Source organism: Salvelinus namaycush, chromosome 3 (genome assembly GCF_016432855.1).
Source record: "Salvelinus namaycush isolate Seneca chromosome 3, SaNama_1.0, whole genome shotgun sequence".
Taxonomy (NCBI): domain Eukaryota; kingdom Metazoa; phylum Chordata; class Actinopteri; order Salmoniformes; family Salmonidae; genus Salvelinus; species Salvelinus namaycush.
The window spans coordinates 3,306,022-3,316,447 of NC_052309.1; positions in this window are offsets into that span (position 1 = coordinate 3,306,022).

Sequence of the window (10,426 nt, forward strand, 5' to 3'; positions counted from 1 at the left end):
ATGGTGATGTGTATTTTATTCCTCCAATTGGGTGATGTGTAATTTATTCCCACCTGATGGATGATGTGTATTTATTGTAATTTATTCCCACCAGATGGGTGATGTGTAGTTTATTGCCACCAGATGGGTGATGTGTAGTTTATTGCCACCAGATGGGTGATGTGTAGTTTATTCCCACCAGATGGGTGATGTGTAGTTTAATTCCCACCAGATGGGTGATGTGTAGTTTATTCCCCAGATGGGTGAGTGTGTTTTATTCCCACCAGATGGGTGAATGTGTAGTTTATTCCCACCAGATGGGTGATGTGTAGTTTATTCCCACCAGATGGGTGATGTGTTAGTTATTCCCACCAGATGGGTGATGTGTAGTTTATTCCCACCAGATGGGTGATGTGTAGTTTATTCCACCAGATGGTGATGTGTAGTTTATTCCTCCAGATGGGTGATGTGTTTAATTCCCACCAATGGGTGTGTGTAGTTTATTGCCACCAGATGGGTGATGTGTAGTTATTCCCACCAGATGGGTGATGTGTAGTTATTCCCACAGATGGGTAATGTGTAGTTTATTCCCACCAGATGGGTTGTGTATTTATTCCCACCAGATGGTGATGTGTAGTTTATTTCCACCAGATGGGTGATGTGTAGTTTATTCCACCAGATTGGTGATGTGTAGTTTATTCCCCATTGGTGATGTGTAATTTATTCCTCCAATGGGTATGTGTAATTTTATTCCCACCTGATGGGTGATGTTAATTTATTCCCACCTGATGGGTGATGTGTATTTTATCCTCCAGATGGATATGTGTATTTATTCCCACCAGATGGGTGATGTGTAGTTTATTCCCACCAGATGGGTGATGGTAATTTATTCCCACAGTATGGTGATGTGTAGTTTATTGCCACCAGATGGGTGATGTGTAGTTTATTGCCACCAGATGGGTGATGTGTAGTTTATTGCCACCAGATGGGTGATGTGTAGTTTATTCCCACCAGATGGGTGATGTGTAGTTTATTCCCACCAGATGGGTGTTGTGTAGTTTATTCCCACCAGATGGTGATGTGTAGTTTTGCCACCATGGGTGATGTGTAGTTATTCATTCCACCAAGATGGGTGATGTGTAGTTTATTCCCACCAGATGGTGATGTGTAGTTAATTCCCCACCAGATGGGTGATGTGTAGTTTATTGCCCCAGATGGGTAAGTGTAGTTATTCCCACCAGATGGGTGATGTGTAGTTATTCCCACCAGATGGGTGATGTTTAGTTTATTCCCACCATTGGGTGATGTGTATTTTATTCCACCAGATGGGTGATGTGTAGTTTATTCCACCATATTGGTGATGTGTAGTTTATTCCTCCAGATGGGTGATGTGTATTTATTCCCAACTGATGGGTGATGTGTAGTTATTCCTCCAGATGGGTGATGTTTAATTTATTCCCACCTGATGGATGATGTGTAATTTATTCCCACCAGATGGGTGATGTGTAGTTTATCCCACCAGATGGGTGATGTGTAATTTATTCCCACCGATGGGTGATGTGTATTTTATTCCACCAGATGGGTGATGTGTAGTTTATTGCCACCAGATGGGTGATGTGTATTTATTGCCACCAGATGGGTGATGTAGTTTATTCCCACCAGATGGTGATGTGTAGTTTATTCCACCAGATGGTGATGTTAGTTTATTCCCCCCAGATGGTTGATGTGTAGTTTTATTCCCTCCAGATGGGTGATGTGTAGTTTATTCCCACCAGATGGGTGATGTGTAGTTTATTCCCACCAGATGGGTGATGTGTAGTTTATTCCCACCAGATGGGTGATTGTAGTTTATTCCTCGGATGGGTGATGTGTAGTTTATTCCCACCAGATGGGTAATGTGTAGTTCATTCCGGAACCCAGATGGGTGATGTGTAGTTTATTCCCACCAGATGGGTGATGTGTAGTTTATTCCTCCAGATGGTGATGTGTTTAATTCCCACCAGATGGGTGATGTGTAGTTTATTGCCACCAGATGGGTATGTGTAGTTCATTCCCACCAGATGGGTGATGTGTAGTTTATTCCTCCAGATGGGTGATGTGTAGTTTCCCACCAGATGGGTGATGTGTAGTTTATTCCCACCAGATGGGTGATGTGTAAGTTTATTCCCACCAGATGGGTGATGTAGTTCATTCCCACCAGATGGGTGATGTGTAGTTCATTCCCACCAGAATGGGTGATGTTGTAGTTTATTCTCCAGATGGGTGATGTGTAGTTTATTCCCACCAGATGGGTGATGTGTAGTTTATTCCCACCAGATGGTGATGTGTAGTTTCATTCCCACCAGATGGGTGATGTGTAGTTCATTCCCACCAGATGGGTGATGTGTAGTTTATTCCCACCAGATGGGTGAGGTGTATTTATTCCCACCAGATGGGTGATGTGTAGTTCATTCCCACCAGATGGGTGATGTGTAGTTTATTCCTCAGATGGGTGATGTGTTTTAATCCCACCAGATGGGTGATGTGTAGTTCATTCCCACCAGATAATGGGATTAATGTATTGATCTGAAAGGCCAGACTCTAGACTGAGAGGGAAATACGTTGCATACCATCTTCTCTCTCCACCAACCTTATTAGGGCTTTATGCCCTGAGAAAATGCCTTGGGCGCGTCCCAAATGGCACCCTATTCCCTATTTAGTGTACTACTTTTGACCAGGACATGCATAGGGATCTGGTCAAAAGTAGTGCACTATGTAGGGGGGCTCTGGTCTAAAGTAGTGCACTATATAGGTAATAGGTTCCATAGGGCTCTGGTCAACAGTATGCACTATGTAGGGAAATAGGGTACTTTTTTGGGACAAAGCCTCTGTCTCTTTCTTGGTCAGTTCAGCTTCCTAACAGATGGAGACCCATATCTAATACTGTCCTGGACAATGTGGATATAGAACCCATATCTAATCTGTACTGGGCAATGTGGATATAGACCCATATCTAATACTGTACTGGACAATGTGGATATGACCCATATCTAATACTGTACTGGACAATGAGGATATAGACCCATATCTAATACTGTCCTGGACAATGAGGCTATAGACCCATACTAATACTGTACTGGGCAATGAGGATATAGACCCATATCTAATACTGTACTGGGCAATGAGGCTATAGACCCATATCTAATACTGTACTGGGCAATGAGGCTATAGACCCATATTTAATACTGTACTGGGCAATGTGGATATAGACCCATATCTAATACTGTACTGGACAATGTGGATATAGATCCATATCTAATACTGTACTGGGAATGAGGATATATGTAACGGTTGTTCTCCTCCTTTTCATCCGAAAAGGAGGAGTAGTGATGGAACCAAGGCGCAGCGGGTTGTGAACACATAATTTATTTAAAGACAAGACGAAAAAACCACGAACTTCACTAACTAACAAAACAACAAACGGAGTAGACAGACCTGGACGACGAACTTACATAAACACGAAGAACGCACGAACAGGGAAAAAATAGACTACACAAAAATGACGATGTACAAACATACCGAACAGTCCCGTATGGTGCGACAAACACTGAAACAGGAGACAACCACCCACAACGAACATGTGAAACACCTACCTAAATATGACTCTCAATTAGAGGAACGCAAAACACCTGCCTCTAATTAAGAGCCATACCGGCAACCCTTAAACCAACATAGAAACAGAAAACATAGAATGCCCACCCAAACTCACGTCCTGACCAACTAACACATACAACAAACTAACAGAAATAGGTCAGGAACGTGACATAACCCCCCCCTTAAGGTGCGAACTCCGGGCGCACCAGCACAAAGTCTAGGGGAGGGTCTGGGTGGGCATCTGACCACGGTGGTGGCTCAGGCTCAGGCGAGGTCCCCACCCCACCATAGTCAATCCCACTTACATCTCCCCCTACAAATGACCACCCTCATATTACACCCACTTAATCTTTGGGTAACATCGAGACAAGGGGCAGCACCGGGATAGAGGATAGCTCAGGACAGAGGGATAGCTCAGGACATAGGGATAGCTCAGGATAGAGAGGTAGCTCAGGATAGAGAGGTAGCTCAGGATAGAGGGGCAACTCCGGACTGAAAGGCAGCTCCGGACAGAGAGACAGCTCTGGACTGAGGGGCAGTTCTGGACAAATAGCCGCTCTGGGCTGAGGGACAGCTCATGACTGGCTGACGGCTCTGGACGCTCATGGCTGGCTGACGGCTCTGACGCTCATGGCTGGCTGACGGCTCTGGACGCTCATGGCTGGCTGACGGCTCTGGACGCTCATGGCTGGCTGACGGCTCTGGACGCTCATGGCTGACTGACGGCTCTGACGCTCATGGCTCACTGACGGCTCTGGCAGATCCTGTCTGGTTGCGGCTCTGGCAGATCCTGTCTGGTTGGCGGCTCTGGCAGATCCTGTCTGGTTGGCGGCCCTGGCAGATCCTGTCTGGTTGGCGGCTCTGGCAGATCCTGTCTGGTTGGCGGCTCTGGCAGATCCTGACTGACGAATGCTCTAGCGGCTCCTGACTGACTAACGGCTCTGACGGCTCGGGACAGACGCGGCTCTAATGGCTCGGACAGACGGATGGCTCAGACGGCGCTGGGGAGACGGATGGCTCAGATGGCGCTGGGGAACGGATGGCTCAGATGGCGCTGAGGAGACGGATGGCTCAGATGGCGCTGCGGAGACGGATGGCTCGTGGCGCTGCGGAGACGGATGGCTCAGACTGATCCTGTCTGGCGGAAGGCTTTGGCTGCTCCTGTCTGGCGGAAGGCTCTGTAGGCTCATGCAGACGGGCAGTTCATGCGGCGCTTGGCAGACGGACAGTTCAGGCGCCGTTGGGCAGACGGCAGACTCTGGCCGGCTGAGACGCACTGTAGGCCTGTGCGTGGTGCCGGAACTGGAGGCACCGGACTGGAGACACGCACTTCAAGCCTAGTGCGGGAAGCAGGGACAGGGCACACTGGACTCTCAAAACGTACTATTTGTCTGGTGCGTGGTACCGGCACGGGTGGCACCGGGCTGAGTGCACCACTATCAGGACGAGTACGGGGAGAAGGAACAGTGTGTACAGGGCTCTGGAGACGCACAGGTGGCTTAGTGCGTGGTGCCGGAACTGGAGGCACCGGACTGGAGACACGCACCATAGAGAGAGTGCGTGGAGGAGGAACAGGGCTCTGGAACGCACTGGAAGCCTGGTGCGTGGTGTAGGCACTGGTGGTACTGGGCTGGGGCGGGGAGGTAGCGCCGGAAATACGACCGTGCAGGCGTATTGGCTCCCTTGAGCACTGAGCCTGCCCAACCTTACCTGGCTGAATGCTCCCCGTCGCCCGACCAGTGCGGGGAGGTGGATAACCCGCACCGGGCTATGTAGGCGAACCGGGACACCATGCGTAAGGCTGGTGCCATGTAGCCGCCCAAGGAGACGTACTGGTGGCCAGATATGTAGAGCCGGCTTCATGGCGCTTGGCTCAATGCTCCATCTATAGCCCTACCAGTGCGGGGAGTGGAATAACCCGCACTGGGCTATGCACACGTACAGGAGACACCGTGCGCTCTACTGCGTAACACGGTGTCTGCCGTACTCCCGCTCTCCACGGTTAGCCTGGGAGTGGGCGCGGTCTCCTACCTGCCCTTGGCCCACTACCTCTTAGCCCCCCCCAAGAAATTTTTGGGTAGTACTCACGGGCTTTTCGGGCTTCCGTGCAAGACGCGTCCCTCATAACGCCGGTTCCCTTCTCCGATTGCCTCTGCTCTCCTCAGTGCCCTCAGCTTGTTCCCATGGGAGGCGATCCCTTCCAGCCAGGATCTCCTCCCATGTGTGCAACCTTTACCGTCTAATACATCCTCCCAAGTCCATTCCTCCTTCTTGCGCTGTCCCTTCCTCTGATTACATCGCTGCTTGATTCTGGATTGGTGGGTGGTTCTGTAACGGTTTTCTCCTCCTTTTCATCCGAAAAGGAGGAGTGTGATGGAACCAAGGCGCAGCGGTTGTGAACACATAATTTATTTAAAGACAAGACGAAAAACCACGACTTCACTAACTAACAAAACAACAAACGGAGTAGACAGACCTGGACGACGACTTACATAAACACGAAGAACGCACGACGACAGGGAAAAATAGACTACACAAAAATGACGATGTACAAACATACCGAACAGTCCCGTATGTGACAAACACTGAACAGGAGACAACCACCCACAACGAACACTGTGAAACAACCTACCTAAATAGACTCTCAATTAGAGGAACGCAAAACACCTGCCTCTAATTAAGAGCCATACCAGGCAACCCTTAAACCAACATAGAAACAGAAAACATAGAATGCCCACCCAAACTCACGTCCTGACCAACTAACACATACAACAAACTAACAGAAATAGGTCAGGAACGTGACAATATAGACCCATATCTAATACTGTACTGGGCAATGTGGATATAGACCCATATCTAATACTGTACTGAGCAATGAGGATATAGACCGGAAATATATGCAAATTAATATTAATATGATTTAAATGTAGATGTTTTTTGCATTTACCATATCATATGGAGACAGAAACATAAACATTTCACCTCATCATAAGTAGACATGACTGCAAATGATTAAATCCTTCCAATAGAAACAAAAAAAACAATTTAGTTACGGATTGAACTTTAATTAAATGAGTTGACTCTTCAGATGGGATAATTTCACTGAACAACAAAAGAAAGGGAATATTGAATGATCCCAAATGATCCATCGCATCTCCCAAAAACGTTTTCAACATACATAACATAAAATGATAGTCTAGAAACTAAGGCTTCGGTTGTCTTCCTCTCAGGCTTCCATGTCTTCTCCTTGGACCTCCTCAATGTCCACCTCCTGAACATCAGACTTCTGAGGCCTCATCTTCACTGTCACTTTCCAACCTTGTTGAGGATGGCTTGTTGTCAGGCTCCAAAAGCCTCAAATTTGCCCGGATGGCCACCAATTTTTCAATGCTTGTATTGGTCAGCCTGTTGCGTGCTTTGGTGTGTGTCTGTTCCCAAACAAGGACCAGTTGCGCTCTGAGGCGGCTGATGTTGGTGGGATTTGGAGGATGATGGCGGCAACAGGGGAAAGATCCTCAGATCCACAAAGTCCCTTCCACCAGGTGTCTGATGAGATATGTTGGTACGACTGCCATATTGCATCTCCATCCCAAAGTCCTTGCTTGGAACTGTACTACGCCAGACTTTCAAGAACCTTGCCCTCATCCAGGCCAAGGTGGCGAGACACGGTAGTGACGACACCATAGGCCTTGTTGATCTCTGCACCAGACAGGATTGGGGCGTTAAGCCAATTGAAGTGGGTCTAGGGTGTCAGGTAGGGTGGAGGGGATATGGTCCTTAACTAGTCTCTCAACGCACTTCAAGATGACAGAAGTGAGTGATACGGGGCGATAGTCGTTTAGTTCAGCTACCTTAACTTTCTTGGGAACAGGAACAATGGTGGACATCTTGAAGCATGTGGGCACAGCAGACTGGGATAGGGATTGATTGAATATGTCCGTAAACACACCAGACAGGATGGCATTGTCTCCCTCAATCCGTGCAATGGCTACTGCTATGGTTTCAGGAGTTTCAGGCTGCTTACCACTCTCTCTCAAAATACATCATCCAGGAGGATCCTCTAGATGGGGCTGTCCATATCGGCAGACTGTGATGTGGCCATTTCTTGGAGAGACTCCTTCCCCTCCAGGAGACTGTCAAACATGATGACATCACCACCCCAACGGGTGTTGCTGGGCAGCTTCAATGTGGTGCTCTTATTCTTCTCACTTTGCTTGGTGAGGTAGTTGCTGCTGTAACTTAATGACCCTTCACATACCTAACCATTTCCTTGGCTCTCTTGTAGAGTGTATCCATTGTTTTCAGTGCCATGATGTCCCTGAGGAGCAGATTCAATGCATCAGCAGCACAGCCAATGGGAGTGATGTGAGGGTAGGACTTTAGACCAAGCAGCCTTCATGTTCGCAGCATTGTCTGTCACCAGTGCAAATACCTTCTGTGGTCCAAGGTCATTGATGATTGCCTTCAGCTCATCTGCAATGTAGGGACCGGTGTGTCTGTTGTCCCTTGTGTCTGTGCTCTTTTAGAATACTGGTTGAGGGGTGGAGATGATGTAGTTAATTATTCCTTGCCCACAAACATTCAACCACCTATCAGAGATGATTGCAATACAGTCTGCTTTCTCTATGATTTGCTTGACCTTCACTTGAACTCTGTTGAACTCTGCATCCAGCAAATGAGTAGATAAAGCATGTCTGGTTGAGGGGTGTATGCTGGCGAAGAACATTCAGAAATCTCTTCCAATACACATTGCCTGTGAGCATCAGAGGTGAACCAGTTGCATACACAGCTCGAGCAAGACATTCATCAGCTCTGACTACGTTCCTCCATTGAGTCAAAAAACCTTCTGATTCCAGGAGGACCGTGAGCTGTTGCTATCGATAAGATGTCTGGTTCATCAGCTGTACATGTGATGGAAGAGTGCACTGTGCATGCAGAGGGTTGCAATTCCATTGAATTGGGGATATTTTAACCAAAATATGGGGTGATGGTAAGACAACAGGAAGGAGTGATGGTAAGACAACAGGAAGGGGTGATGGGAAGACAACAGGAAGGGGTGATGGTAAGACTACAGGAAGGGGTGATGGTAAGACAACAGGAAGGGGTGATGGTAAGACAACAGGAAGGGGTGATGTAAGACACAGGAAGGGGTGATGGTAAGACAACAGGAAGGGGTGATGGTAAGACAACAGGAAGGGGTGATGGTAAGACTACAGGAAGGGGTGATGGTAAGACAACAGGAAGGGGTGATGGGAAGACAACAGGAAGGGGTGATGGGAAGACAACAGGAAGGGGTGATGGTAAGACTACAGGAAGGGGTGATGGTAAGACAACAGGAAGGGGTGATGGTAAGACAACAGGAAGGGGTGATGGTAAGACAACAGGAAGGGGTGATGGTAAGACAACAGGAAGGGGTGATGGTAAGACAACAGGAAGGGGTGATGGTAAGAAACGGAAGGGGTGATGAGACAACAGGAAGGGGTGATGGTAAGACAACAGGAAGGGGAGAAGGTGATGGGAAACAACAGAAGGGGTATGGAAGACAACAGGAAGGGGTGATGTAAGACTACAGGAAGGGGTGATGTAAGGCAACAGGAAGGGTGATGGGAAGACAACAGGAAGGGGTGATGGTAGACAACAGGAAGGGTGAGGTAGACAACAGGAAGGGGTGAGGTAAGACAAAGGAAGGGGTGATGGTAAGACAACAGGAAGGGGTGATGGTAAGACAACAGGAAGGGGTGATGGTAAGACACAGAGGGGGTGATGGTAAGACAACAGGAAGGGGTTGTGGTAAGACTACAGGAAGGGGTGATGGTAAGACAACAGGAAGGGGTGATGGTAAGACAACAGGAAGGAGTGATGGTAAGACAACAGGAAGGGGTGATGGTAAGACAACAGGAAGGGGTGATGGTAAGACAACAGGAAGGGGTGATGGTAAGACAACAGGAAGGGGTGATGGTAAGACAACAGGAAGGGGTGATGGTAAGACAACAGGAAGGGGTGATGGGAAGACAACAGGAAGGGGTGATGGTAAGACAACAGGAAGGGGTGATGGAGACAACAGGAAGGGGTGATGTTGACTACAGGAGGAAGGGTGTGATGTAAACTACAGGAAGGGGTGATGGTAAGACTACAGGAAGGGGTGATGGTAAGACAACAGGAAGGGGTGATGGTAAGACAACAGGAAGGGGTGGTGGTAGGACAACAGGAATGTTGAGAGAGAGAGAGACAGTGTGCATGGTAGAGGGAGAGAGGGTGTGGGGTAGAGAGAGAGAGGGTGTGGGGTAGAGAGGGAGAGAGAGATAGAGGGTGTTGGGTAGAGAGAGAGAGCGAGAGACAGGGTGTGTGGTAGAGGGAGAGAGAGGGTGTGGGGAAGAGCGAGAGAGAGGGTGTGGGGGAGAGAGAGAGGGTGTGGGGTAGAGAGAGAGAGAGAGGGTGTGCGGTAAAGAGAGAGAGAGAGTGGTTTACTGCAGGAGGGATGAGGGGCCGTCTGTGTCAACACTACTAATCTGGTTTACTGCAGGAGGGCTGTGGGGCCGTCTGTGTCAACACTACTAAATCTGGTTACTGAGGAGGTGGGGCCGTCTGTGTCAACACTACTAATCTGGTTTACTGCAGGAGGGCTGTGGGGCCGTCTGTGTCACCACTACTAATCTGGTTTACTGCAGGAGGGATGTGGGGCCGTCTGTGTCAACACTACTAATCTGGTTTACTGCAGGAGGGTTGTGGGGCCGTCTGTGTCAACACTACTAATCTGGTTTACTGCAGGAGGGGATGTGAGGCCGTCTGTGTCAACACTACTAATCTGGTTTAC